General features: G+C 41.5%; 1 long non-coding RNA gene across 1 annotated transcript in view; it reads right to left on the bottom strand.

Moving 5' to 3' along the window:
• Positions 1–14,825, bottom strand: part of LOC307226585 — a 168,633-nt gene that overhangs the window by 58,724 nt on the left and 95,084 nt on the right. The window lies entirely within an intron of this gene.

Raw genomic sequence — 14,825 nt, 5'->3', positions numbered from 1 at the left:
CCAGGGCAAGGGAAGAGCTAACCCCCTTGGAAGATCCTAAGATTAAGGTTAGAGGAAGGAAACGCAATAATCCCTTCATGTATTTGGTCCCAGACTGTATAACTAAGCCTGGAAGAAGAGGCACTTTGCATTAGGCTCAGAAGCCAATAGACATCCAATGTACGTCATTCAGATTCGATGTGTAAAATTATTCCATTGGGCTGTGCCAGCTGAAGTTCTGGCAGTTGCATTCTGCAGTAACTGAAGCTTCCGAATAGTTTTCAATGGCAGTTCCACATACTACACAAAAGTTTAACCAGAGAATGCATCATAGCGGCAATACTATCACAGTCCAGGAGTTGTGGTAGGAGGCAAACCAACCCCAAAACTGCAGTGGGTCTCTACACATTTGCGTTCCCTTGGGGAATGCAACCCCATGTAGAACAGATTGCTCACCTAATTCCCAGACAAAGGAACCATTTACCAACAGCACCTCTATCTTATCTGGCTTTGTTTGGCTTTAGTTTGTTTGTCCTCACCCAAGCCACATCAAATACAGTTGTCACTACACAGTGATAATCTACACAAACTGTAATCTGCACAGTTGTAATCTACACAAATTCAGTTGTAATCTACACAGACTGCAAGCTATCACCTGCACAGCCTCACTTGACTTAGATGATATATAGAGAAAAACACCACACTCCAAAACCTCTGATGATCTCACCATGTGGTACGTATGTTTAACAGCATGGGGGATAAGATGGAACTTTGCAGGACTCTACAGCACAATGCAATGGAGTCAAGCAAAAATCACCCATGCTATTATCTGAAAGCAGCACTGGGAGGAATCCAATGTCACATTAAGGTGATCATCTCATCAGGGCAAGCATTTCACCCTCTTGTCTCCCTGTTCTGCACTGTTCCATGGATTCTTCTGACCACTGCAAGCCAGTTTCACGGGGCATGGGGGGAATGAGGGTGGGGCCCCATTGTGCAAGTAAAAATCCTTGCACAAGGCTTCTGCTGATTGGACTCATGAGTGCCCCTAACTCCCATTCTACAGAGTTAATCTTGCAAGATACTATGGTATCAAAAGCTATGGAGAGATCAAGAAGAATTAACAGAATCACACTCCACCTCTCCCCCCTCAACAAAGCTCATATATAGGGTCTTAGTGCCCAAACCCACACTAAACCTGGACTTAAATTAATTTAGGTGATCTTTTCTATTTCATTCAAAAACAAATTGAGGGCAGCTGCCACGGCCTCCTCAAGCCCCATGCCCTCAAATAGGGATTTTAACAACTGGGCAATACAAATTACAATTCCCTAGGTCCCAAAACATTTATGAAGGAATGGCTATGGAATGGTCATCTTCAGTCAGCAAAATAAGAATACTGTGCTGTTATCAAGTTATGCTACTGAAGTAAGCTGCCCTCCCAGCCTTGGAAATAATAGGTTTTAGATGTAATAAGCATGCATATCTGCACAAACATCAGTGAAGCCCCTTTAATTAGCTGTAGTCTATGCAGCACTCAACAGTTAATCAGTTTCATTTATTTTCGATTTTTTTATATATATAAAAATCTGAGCTTGGATGTTTTTGTGTTGTCAGCAAGGAATTTTGATGCTAGGGTGAGAAGTTGCATGTTTTTCATATATAGTGGCCTATCATCAATTTGAACCTAATGGAAAGCATTGCTTAACAACATTTCAAGGGCTGAGTTATAACAATGTGTGTGACTGAGGTATTTGATCATTATGATGAAATCTGATCAAGGAGCAACAATGCTACATTTGTATTTTCCCAAGATGAGCCACTCCAAAAGCAATTTAATTTCAATGAACAGGCATAATAAAATTAAATTTTAGATAAAAATTCGTACTGCGAAACAAAGCCAAGTTCCAACAGAAAACCTGGACATTCATTTTTTAATCAGGGGCTTGCTAGCAATGCAAACTACCGAGAAAGCACCAAAGCTAGATTATGTAAGACGCAATATCTATTTAGATGCGAAATTGTGCAATTGCTCAAAGTATTTTAGAGCCAATTCTAAAATGCTGGTTCTCAAAGCCAAGTTCTGTTGCATCTTGTTTTCCAGTATCAAAGTATAAAAATCTAAAATCCCATAAAAAATGCAATCATTAAACACACACACAAAAAAAACCACAAAACGCAACCATCTACAGTCGTACCTTGGTTCTCGAACGCCTTGGCACGTGTACGCTTTGGCTCCCAAACACCGCAAACCCGGAGGTAAATGTTCCAGTTTGCGAATGTTTTTCGGAAGCCAAACATCCGATGCAGCTTCCACTCGACTGCAGGAAGCTCCCACAGCCAATCGGAAGCTGCGCCTTGGTTTTTGAATGATTTCAGGAGTTGAACGGACTCGTGGAATGGATTAAGTTTGAGAACCATTGAGGTACCATTGTATCATAATTTCACAATGTTAAAGAAAGCAAGGTTTTTAAAAAAACAAAACCTAAAATTATATTCATGTACACCTTTTCACCAGCTGGAAACGTCACAGACTTAAAACAGCACAATCTTCTCTTGAAAATGTCGGAAATTAAAGTAAGACTGGCAAAGAAGACCCTCACCTGAAACCCAGGACAGCCATGCCAGTCATGGCAGACAGTATTGAATTAGCAGCACCAGTGATCTGGCTCAGTATAAAGCATCTTTCTATCTTCACAAGTATAAAGGTGTTGCATGATAATATTGCTACTTCAGCTCTCTGGATTTTTGTACTCATGAGGGTGGGAGCCAACACCTTTATAGACTTAAGATTCTGCCTGTGGATATTTTTTATATAAACTTTTCAATTTTCTAACACATTTTGTGCAGGCTTCCAGGGGTCAGGGTTTTGAAAGAGAGAATATCATGTAGAAATTAGGCTGCTCCATATTCATGCCTATCTAGAATCCCTAGCCCTGTATTTTCTTCTTCTCATTATTCAGAGAGGGAAGACAACACTTTTAAACACAATTGACAACTGAAAGCAATAGCAAAGTTCTGGTAAACAATAAATTTACTGCCTGAAGCTTGCTGGCAGCAAGAGCTTGGCACTGTTAAAAATATATATTCTGATTATGCTTATGCAAGTTTTTGAAAGAACTAGTATGATTCTGAAATTTGGTGACATGTAATGATGTGGGACTAGCTCTTTATTAAACTGTCCTGCATTTCTATTTCTTGAGACAGAGAGAACTTGCAGTTGGGAAATTGTAGGTGGCCTTTAGCTAACTAGACAACCTATTACAACTATTATTTAGCTTGCACAGTCCACCCAAAATGACATGGTCTCTGCTAAGGCAATTGAAAATCCAAATATTTCAAAATCTGACAGGTGACAATAGGCCTGTATTGCATTAAGCAAAAACACCAATGAGCCTTGAAAGCCCATTAAAGACTAAAGCAGTTATTATGTTATAATTTTTTGTTGACTACAGTCCATTTCAATGTGTAAACAATTCATTTACATAAATACTCCTGAAATATCCTTTAACAATCCTAAAAATTATAGAAAATCCATTCTAATACACTACAAAATATATGACGACTGGGTTTCTCTTTTTGGAGAGTTTCATTATCTCACAATATTTCTGGAGCAGTCATACCTATTCATGCACTATGATGCCTGATTAATGTTCTTTTAGTCATGTATCTTGAATGCATACTTCACGTCACATTTTCCCAGGTTCATTAAGCATGAGCAGGAAAAGAAAGGATTTACCCAGAGAACTATATCTACTGTATATATTGGGTTGTTTTTTTAATGTAGAGTAAAAACTTACTGCGGAAGGCAAGTGGATTAGACTGCATTAGAATATTAGGTAAGTCATAAAAGTATAGGAATGTACATCAGATTTGAACTGAGAAATGAAGCAGGGTACCTTGTAAGGAATTGTATGACAACACATAATTCAAACCAGGTTCCTCTGAAGCACTTTGAGGACCAGACATCTCAGAAATGCTACATACAAGCGTCTACTAATGGTTAAGTTGTATCTAAGCATATTGTATTAGCAAAATAGCACAGCCGGGGGAGGGAGGCAAGGAGGAGTAGCTTTGCAAATGCACGTCTTCTGCTTACGGAAAACTTACATATGGGGAAGGGGAACTCTGAGAGGTCTTATGTATGATCAGATGGAATCGTTTTAGCACAGCCCTCCAATCCCTATGCTTTGGGGGAGGAAACAAGTCTGCAAGAGCAAAACATATGTCACTAAGAATGAAGGGTAGAGATGGGAAGCTCCATTGTGACTGACCAGTGGAGCTTGGAACCGCAAGGAAAGATTTTCCATGGGAATTAAAGTCTATTAGTTCCAAATATTAGAATCTACGGTCACTCAATGAAGCTGAATGCTGACATATTCAGGATACGCTTCTCCACAAAGCACATAGATAAACTACAAAAACTCACTGCCACAAGATATAGTAATTGACTATCAACCTGGGATAGCATAAGAAATGTTTGAACAATTTCATGAGCGATAAGGCTATCCAAAGTGACTAGCCGTGATGGTGGTATGCCTTTGAATACCAGTTACTATGGAGCATTATTAGGCAGAATGCTACTGCATTCATGGCTTTGGGTTGGCCATTGTGAGAACAAAACCTTATACTATGTGCAGCTAGGCGTAACCCAGCACGGCACTTATTACATTGTTAACATCTCAGTGCCACTGAGTGGAGAACAGGGGTAAGGCTAGAGCAGGCATAGGCAAACTCAGCCCTCCAGCTGTTTTGGGACTACAACTCCCATCATCCCTAGCTAACAGGACCAGTAGTCATGGATGATGGGAACTGTAGTCCCAAAACATTTGAAGGCCAAGTTTGCCTATGCCTGGGCTAGAGCAAAGCCTCCGAGGCAATTCTTGGAGGCCAGGCCAGACACATCCATATGGTGAAGTTTATGTTTAAGACACTCTGGTCTAGATTGTTTAGGATTTTTAATGATTAAAGCTGCACTTTGAAACAATATGGTTATCATTGCAGGGCATATAGTAAGGGTTATGTGCTTGCTCCAATTAACACAGCTGCATTCTGAACTAACTGAAGCGCCTGAGCTGTCTTCAAAGGCGGAGAATGCTACAGTAATCTAGCCTGGAATTTAGTTAGTATGAATGATCTAGGAGTATGATCTAGGAGTCTTGGTTGACCACAAATTTGACATGAGCCAACAGTGTGACGCGGCAGCTAAAAAAGCCAATGCAATTCTGGGCTGCATCAATAGGAGTATAGCATCTAGATCAAGGGAAGTAATGGTGCCACTGTATTCTGCTCTGGTCAGACCTCACCTGGAGTACTGTGTCCAGTTCTGGGCACCACAGTTCAAGAAGGACACTGACAAACTGGAACGTGTCCAAAGGAGGGCAACCAAAATGGTCAAAGGCCTGGAAATGATGCTTTATGAGGAACGGCTAAGGGAGCTGGGCATGTTTAGCCTGGAGAAGAGGAGGTTAAGGGGTGATATGATAGCCATGTTCAAATATATAAAAGGATGTTACATAGAGGAGGGAGAAAGGTTGTTTTTTGCTGCTCCAGAGAAGCGGACACGGAGCAATGGCTCCAAACTACAAGAAAGAAAATTCCACCTAAACATTAGGAAGAACTTCCTGACAGTAAGAGCTGTTCAACAGTGGAATTTGCTGCCAAGGAGTGTGGTGGAGTCTCCTTCTTTGGAGGTCTTTAAGCAGAGGCTTGACAGCCATATGTCAGGAGTGCTCTGATGGTGTTTCCTGCTTGGCAGGGGGTTGGACTCGATGGCCCTTGTGGTCTCTTCCAACTCTATGATTCTATGACTCTATTCTATGATTCTATGAATGACTATTTCTACCAAGGTACTTCCCGAGCCATCTCTTTAACAGTTTGTCTCTTTGGCAGGATCTGCCAGAAATAGCAAGTGAAGTAGCTGTGCATATGTTCCTCTCCCACATACACAAAACAGTACTGCTTTGCGTTGTAGCCAACCTGACCCTAAGTAATTAATCTTGCCAACATTGGAAACAAATTTTGTGGCTTTTTTTTTTTTTTGCCTTCCTTGACTTCATGGATCAATAATCTGATTATATCTCTTTGACAATAATGTGTTCCTCTCATGCGCTGCTAACTCCCTTCACTCTGGACCACACACTTGGCCTCATTAAGGGTCAATACACTTTGCCGCACGATCTATGCAACATACTAGCTTGCTCACTCTCTCCTGCAGTCAGAACCTCAGGCATTAATTGGCACAGGAGCAATCATACCTAGAAAAGAACTAATTTCTTCAGGCTTAGCCTTCTGATGTTATTAGTAATTTCACAAACTCTGTGTGAAACTGCTTCACCTCTAGGAGGACATATGCTCACTAATTGACTTCGGTGGGGGTGTTCTTGTGGTTTTGGCTTTCTTTAATCCAACAACCTGTCATTCCCTAATATTTAGGCTATTGGAAAGCTTGTTTTTGCTAAGTCTTCCTCAGCTTGGCCTCCTCCACCCACCACAGAGGTCAGCAGCCCCAGCTTCTGATCTTTCTCATTTGCTTTTACAACACATCTATCTTACCTTCAGCCTAGTGCTTCAAGAAACTGCTGTGAGAACAAACATCCTACTATTTCATGTATTGCACCATGTTTTATGCCTTCAGCTGCTCTCTTCTTTGTGCCATCCTTCCAGCTGCACTTCATAGAAAAGTATGCATGGGGTTATTGCTTCCCCACCCTAGTTTGGCTTAACCCATTAGTATCTGCAATATTTTGCACGACACTTCAAGTGGTGAGACCAAGAAGAATTATTGCTTCATTTCAGAAAAGAAAATGACTTACTGCCAAGCTTGATCTCCACTTATTCAGTGGATTTTTTTTTTTAATGGCTAATCCAGCCACGCAAGTGTCAAAATTCTATTTTAAAAAATGGCACAGGCAGTCGTTTCTGCTTTGGTCTCATAGAACGATAAAGTGCCCATGAAACCAACATGTATTACTTCTAAGGACTGCATTGCACATTACAGAGAAGTGGCAATAGCACAGACCGGAGCAGTGTGTGACTCATCAAGATGAATGTAGTCCACAAGGCTCAATAAACTTGTTGTTTTTGTTCCCTGACAAGATTGCAGAGAGGAAAAGTTTCAAGCATGTTGCAAGAAATAGCTGGCGGGCTGTGCCTGGGTTAGTGGGTCTCAGCTTCCAGAGCTACGCCTACTCTTTGCACTTCTGCTGTAATAACTGGAAGAGGAAGTTGGGTGCCTTCCTCACTACAAAGTGCAGGAATCTGAGCTGCAGCGAGATACAGCGTGGCAATGTGAGAGATGCAGGTTCCACTTCTCAGTGGCGTAGCGTGGGTTGTCAGCACCCGGGGCAAGGCAAGTAATTTGCGCCCCCTAACCCGTGGATTTGCACCCCCTAACCCTAACCCCCAGATGTTGCGCCCGGTGCGGCCAGCCCCCCTTGCACCCCCCACGCTACGCCACTGCCACTTCTAAAAGTCACACAACAGGAGCACCAAAATCAGGAGTGTTAACCAATGGCCCAATAAAATTGGTCTTATGCTGTATTACAACATATTATTGTTGCTTTGAGTATGATTATTATTAAGCACCATCAGTGTGAATGGTGCTTCTGAGGCCACTGCCTTGAGGATCACATATAATAATAATAATAAAAAAATGCAGTTGTTTCAGTTACCTGTTATTAGGCTTTTAATGCCTAAAGAAGTCTAAGGAGAACTGGGGAGGAACTTTGGAATATGTGTGACTTTCCCATATATGCAACAAAGAAAAATGGCTGACAGGTGAGCACAATCCACATGTGACAACAAAGAACAATTATTATGGAAATGCAACATTACAGAAGGGCAAATGTTCAGCCCAACTTTACACTCATGCCCCACACATGAGTAACACATAAATAGAACTGGTGAAAGGAAGAAAAAGAGGTGAAAGAGAAAGTAGAGGAGGGTAAGTTCACCTATCCTCAATATCATCACTTTTTGCTCTATATTTAGTCTAGAATATAAGTATTCTTTTAGTGAGGTATTATCCCTTTTGCATTCAAACTTTGGAGAATCTGAATTACTCCAGAATGCATCACATTAGAAGACAGTGAGCTAAAGAGGGGAGCTTTTAATTGCAGCTGTAATAGAGTGAAAAAGTTTCACAGGAATTTCAGTGTAAAATATTTACCTTCTGAAGGGCTGAGATATTTCCTTCTATGGCTGTCATCCAGACTCCCTTCCACTTAGGCTGTACTTAGCAGGTGGATTAGAAGGAAGTAATTTGACCCCTTTATACCTTCTGTTTGACCACAAACTGCCTTTAGGAAGCTGTCTTAACCCACTGGAACTGAGGGCGAATGTACCAAGGACTTGATCAGCAGAGGGAGTGAGCCACTTGTTCCTAGATCAATTAGTGATTACCTCACCTGCATCTGGTAAGCAAACTAGCAGCCAGAACACCTGGCAGAGAATTGCATTCTCTCCTGCACTTCTGCTAGTTAGAAAGACAGAGGCAAAAGAGTAGGCAAAGCAGTTCAGTGGGTTTCTATTTCCCCTCTTCCCATGGCAGTGCCTACATTGATACAGTGGTACCTCGGGTTACAGACGCTTCAGGTTACAGACTCCGCTAACCCAGAAATAGTACCTCGGGTTAAGAACTTTGCTTCAGGATGAGAACAGAAATTATGCGGTGGCAGCATGGCAGCAGCAGGAGGCCCCATTAGCTAAAGTGGTGCTTCAGGTTAAGAACAGTTTCAGGTTAAGAACGGACCTCCAGAATGAATTAAGTTCTTAACCCGAGGTACCACTGTACTGACCAAGAGGACGGTGTCAGTCATTCTCTGGTTCACCACAAGGAGTAACGTTGCCAATCAAACAAGGTTCAAGATAGATGGATGATTCAAGGATCTCTAAATGAGACTTGAGTTTTCTGAATGAAGTATTCAGGCTTGATCTGTGCGGCTCTAATTCTGATTTTGTGGAAGGCAATAAGGTAGTAATTGCTATCACAGTTGCTGATACGAGAAGCAAAACTGAGCTCCTCCAGGTGACATGTTTATTGTGTGTTCATTCTATTTTGCTTGTAGAAAGCATATCCAGAGATTAGACTAGGCTTGGTCTTTATTGAGCATTTTGGTCTGATTTGTCTGTGGGATGTCTCCATGTCTTTCCATTAATAATACGTTGATCTGATCCTTTTCAATGAATTTCCCTGTCATTTTCCAAACTGCAAGAAAAGTGGCTTTGTTGTGCTAAGTCAACAGAACACTTGCACAAACCTCAATGTGCTTGAATCCATCCTGCAAAATAGTGTTGGTCTGGAGGCAATTTATGAGTTGGAAAGTGCTGGTTGAATGAGTACAATGTATTTTTTCCCAATGTATGTTCTTACTTCCACTAGGGTTGACTCTGCACATGCAGCACTTATACCGACGGTAGCGCTCTCTCTCTCTCTCTCTCTCTCTCTCTCTCTCTCTCTGTGTGTGTGTGTGTGTGTGTGTGTGTGTGTAAGGGAACTTCCCCCTACCTCAGTACAAGACTTCTGAGCAAAAACTGCAAATTTTGAAGCTGGAGTACAAGGATTCTAAATTGCTGTTCTGTCAGCATTGCCATGCAGCTTCTCGGATACAGACACTTTTAATCAAATGCACAGCTACTAACACAGGAACACTGGCTGGAAATTACTAATGGCTTGCCAAGTGTGCAGTGTATAAGAAAAAGTATGATTTACAGATCATTTCCCATGCAGATGCATTGCATGACCTTTGAATACTATATAGATTTCCCATCTCCCACCCCCATATGTGGAGGATCATCTTTAGTGAAATCATGTGACACTATCCCAAAGTACTTTTGCGCGCTACAGGCAGGGAGTGATGTCCATGTGGTGGACAGGAGCATTCTGGGAAGATTGCAAGTAGCCCTGCTCTTGTACTATTTACTTGTAGAAACAGTTTAAGGTACATTCCTAACTTCACTTACCTGGGAGTAAGCCCCATTAAATTATACTTCTGGGTATAATTGGCGAGGAATGCTGCCTCACTGCAGCTGTACTCAGTTTTCTTAAAAGATACATCCATTTCCCTCCTTCCTCTTCATAGTATAATTTTTATGGTGTTGTTTTTTTTAAAATAAACCATCAGCCCATCTCAAAATAATACTCCAGAACACGCCAACATTTTCTATATGAGCTAATCTTCTATCTTCAAGGGGAGGAGTGTGAAACAGAGGCTGATAATGTCACAAAGCTGACAGCGGGGGCGGACATGAGAAGAATTATAGGCATTCAACTAACGTTAAAAGGACAATAACACTCTGGCTTATGGCTATTTATTTTTTTATGAGAGACTTGGCAGGACTTTGATTGAAGTTTTGATTGCCATATGCTTTCCCCAAGAGGCACAGTACTGTTTGTAAACTGGTCTATAATTGAAATTGAAATTTATTTATTTATATTTTAAAAAATAATAATCGTGAAATATGATAATTCATTAAAATACATATTCCTTTGGAGGGTTTCTTCATTGATCTTTGCTGTACTAAATCTGTTTACACATCAAAGACCAAATTGCATTCTACCTTCCTTCATTTCTGTCAGACCCTTCCTGTTGTTTTCCTTGGGACTGAATTACACAAAATCAAACCAGCATCCCATTTCACAGTTCTCCCTGCATCAACTATTATTCCAGGATAATGATGCTTCATGCAGAGTTCTAAGTTCTTCCTGCCCTCTGCACTGGTAAGCCTTCAGCTACTTAACAGTGTTTGTTTGTGTTAGCTTTCTCTTAAACTGTTTGCATTTTGGAAAGTGAATAATAAATAAAATCATTAAAATGTTTTTCTATTGGGCCGCATCCTACTAAACAAGACTCAAATTCCACTGAGGGCCAAACTGGAGACATGGCAGTTGCCCCATAGCATGACTTTGCATAGCTGTTTAAAAAACAAGTGGGGGGGGGGGTAAGACCTGGGTTGAGATTGTGATGTACAGAAAAGAGGGAGGCTTTAAGCCTTTGCTCCATCCAACATGGGCCCAAATCAGTCTCTCTCTCTCTCTCTCTCTCTCTCTCTCTCTCTCTCTCACACACACACACACACACACACACTTCCTATTAGCAATGGGAGAAATGTACTTTTTAATCTTAACCACATCTGGCAAATGTATGATCTGAAGTCCCTGCAGCAGATCAGCAAATCTCTGCCAAAAGAGACTGACTCTGAAGTGCTACTGAAGCTGCCGTCCCTCTAAGGAAGGGGTCAGCAAGGCTTACCGGGCATGGGCCGGATCACTCCAGCAAAAATCCTTCATGGGCCGGACCAGCACTGTGCGACACTGGAAATTGTGTCTGCATATGTCCACGGCACCGGAAATTGCTTCTGCACATGCCCAGACGCCGAAACTCGCACCTGCACAGAAGTAATTTCCGGCATCTGGGCATGTGCAGAAGCAATTTCTGAAGCCATGGAAGAGAGTCCCCATGCCGCGCTGTGCCAGTTTAGTGCAGTGCGTGGGGACTCGCCAAGTGGGCGGCTTGGTTCAGGGGTGGCTCGGGGGCCGGTTAAATGGCCTCCATGGGCTGCTTCCAGCCCATGGGCCTTAGCTTGCTGACCCCTGCTCCAAGGAGCAAGCTTTGTCACTTCCTTGTGACATGCCAGGGGCTATTTCTCCAGATTTTCATAAAGCACATAAATGGTTGCCCATGGTGTCTTCTTGCAAATGTACAGTCATTCCTCATGTTACATTTGCTTCAGGTTGAGCATCCCGCGGTGACCCAGAAGTAACGGAATGGGTTACTTCCGGGTTTCGCTGCTCGCGCATGTGCAGATGTGATAAATGATATCACCCGCATACGCAGAAGTGGTGAATTGCGACCTGTGCACGCACAGACGTGGGTTGTGCTCTGTTCAGGTTGTGAACAGGCTCCAGAACAGATCCCGTTCACAACAGAGGTACCACTGTATTTAAAATGTATTGCAAAGACACAAGTTAAGGAATCAGCTTTTCTAAACATGACTGACTTATCAAGCCCTGTTTAGGGAAGTTTCTATGGCTGAAGTTTTATTTTGTTTTTAATGTTCTGTTGAAAGCCACCCAGAGTGGCTGGGGAAACCCAAGCAGACGGGCAGGGTAGAAATAACAACAACAACAACAACAACAACAACTTCTTCTTCTTCTTCTTCTTCTTCTTCTTCTTCTTCTTCTTCTTCTTCTTCTTCTTATTAAAATTTAAGTGACTACCTTACATCCAATTTATGCCAGCTCATTTCTATCTAATGAATTGGTGGTGAGCGCTGGAGGTTATCTAACAATATTGCTTCTCTGCTGCTACTCAGGGTTGCCAATGACATCCCCTCTCATTGGAGAGCCAACTACAAGATTTTGGTTCTAGCTACCAAAACAAGGACAGAATTATCCAAATTAGTAGCAAATCAGAATGCCCTGCATCTTTTCCTACCTCATAAACAGCCTCATGGGCCAACGTAGAACCCTTGCCAGACCTAATGTGGTCCCTGGGTTGGAGATTTCCCACTGCTGGAGCATGACTACTGGAAAATGACTTTTCCAAAGATATCCTGTGAAGTCCTAAAGAAAGTCATCCATATATCGTTTGGGGCTTCATCTCTCCCTGAAAGGAAAGTACTGTTAACAAATTTGTGCATTCCAAATAATGATGTGGCTTGAGTGGGAAAAAGAAAACAAAATGACAAAATGACAGCAGAAGACAATAAAAACAGAGAACCTCAAAGTCCTGTTTACTGAAACAACATTAGGCAGATAGATTGGTATTAATGAGCCACTGTCATGTCTGAATGGCATGGATGGAACCTTCAAATCACCTTCATGAAAATGCCCATTTTAAAAATTAATGCCTCCTCAGCTACTGGAGAAGAAATTTAATAACATATTAATAATTGCTACAGCCACAAAAGTTGCATGGAGAAAGAATGCTAAAACTCTGGGCATCAGCAAATTGTAAAATGAAGTTTTTTTAAAAAAATGCAATCCACAAATCAGTCAGTTACAGACTGAAACAAGGGTTTCAGGTGATTTAGTCTCTGTTACTCAGGAGGAATTAAATCCATTGAAATAAACAAAATTTATGAAACTGGATTGTAAAACTTATCATATGCCTAGGCCCTCATGGACTCAGCAAAGACAGTTGGGTGCCACAAAGCTATAAATAGGTAAATCACGTCATTTGTTGTGTATACTAGGTATCCATTGTGGCAATGACATTGTCAAAAGTTTGCATAGGTTACTATACGATCCATTTCTCCAAGCATTCCAAAGAGGGTCATCATTATTATGGCAATAACAATCCTGTTCGGTGTTTCTCTCACTCCACATAACTTAATGATTGGTGCTTCCTTACATATTATTAATGTCGTCATGGACAAAACAAGATTGACTGCTGTAGAAAGTGTCAAAGAAAGTGAAGGGGGGAAAACTTAGATACTATGCCTTCTGGCTTCTATTAAGGACTAACTATACCAGTAAGCATTGATTAAAATTCTAATTCTGTTCTTTGGAGAGCCCTGTTTTCCTATGTGTCGATGCACCATCTAACACAGGCATCTCATCATCAGCCTCCTCTCCTCTGACTGTGCTGCTTCTTGCAATCTGCTTCTCTGCTTCTCTTTCCTGTTCAGCATTTGTGCTAGGTGGGTGACAGTAGAAGGCAGATCTGGACTGTCATACATCAATTCAAGAAAGTTAATGTTGCTTTGTGTTTCTTCCTCTGACTGATCAGAAAAGTTTATCACTGTTCCTCTCATATCAGTTTTCATGTGTTCATCAAAATGAACCACATGTCTTGTTCTGACTTTCCTAGTATTCAAGTCCATTACTCTGTATCCTCTACTCCCTGGAGCATAGCCAATCATACTAGTCTTTTGCTCCGGAATCTAACTTGTGCCTACTCTCCTTGGGTACATAGGCATAGGCAGTACAGTGGTACCTCGGGTTAAGAACCTCGTTCTGGAGGTCTGTTCTTAACCTGAAACTGTTCTTAACCTGAAGCACCACTTTAGCTAATGGGGCCTGCCGCCACGCCGCCAGAGCATGATTTATGTTCTCATCCTGAAGCAAAGTTCTTAACCTGAGGTAATATTTCTGTGTTAGCGGAGTCTGTAACCTGAAGCATATGTAACCTGAAGCGTATGTAACCCGAGGTACCACTGTATTGCCAAACACATGTACTGTGTGTGACGTTGGTACTCTTCCATGCCAAAATTCAAAAGTTATACCTGTGGTTCCCTTAGTTGGCAGTCTATTTTGGATATATACTTTAGTGGCTATTACATCTTTCTAGTGTGTCTGTGCCACATATGCAGACTCTGCTGAAAAATTAGTCTCATAGACTTCAGCATACAATTTGACTCCTTTGGTTACTTTGCATTTGCTTACCAATACCATTCAAGCAAATTCAAAAAGTCAGGTACCACCAAATGCTAAGATTTGAGTTAATAGCTCTTATGATAGCTCTAAACAGGATTCCCACTTTAATTTCTTACATTGCGTATAAGCAAATCCTATTCTGTTCTAGGCAAAGAATGTTTAAAAAGAAGCTATATCCATTTTCCTTCTCCTAGGGGTTTGAAATTTCATTATGCCAATTCCATTTTATTTATACATTATCGCAGACTCATGCTGATTAGCAACGCACTTCTTATCTGTATAAGTGTCAGCCTCCAAAAATGGATAGGATGTCACTGGGAGGACTTTGAATCACGAGACCAGGATTATATCTATCTCAAGTTTCCAAGATAGTTCTCTAATGAAAGTTAAATCCTTAAGAAAATGCCCCAAATCCATGGAAGGCCCTTCAGGGCAGTCATTTGCATTGAAGCTTTTATATTAGAAT

This window comes from Podarcis cretensis (genome assembly GCF_951804945.1).
Source record: "Podarcis cretensis genome assembly, chromosome: 1".
NCBI lineage: Eukaryota > Metazoa > Chordata > Lepidosauria > Squamata > Lacertidae > Podarcis > Podarcis cretensis.
The sequence above is the reverse complement of the archived record's forward strand: the minus strand, read 5'-3'. Positions and strand labels throughout refer to the sequence as shown.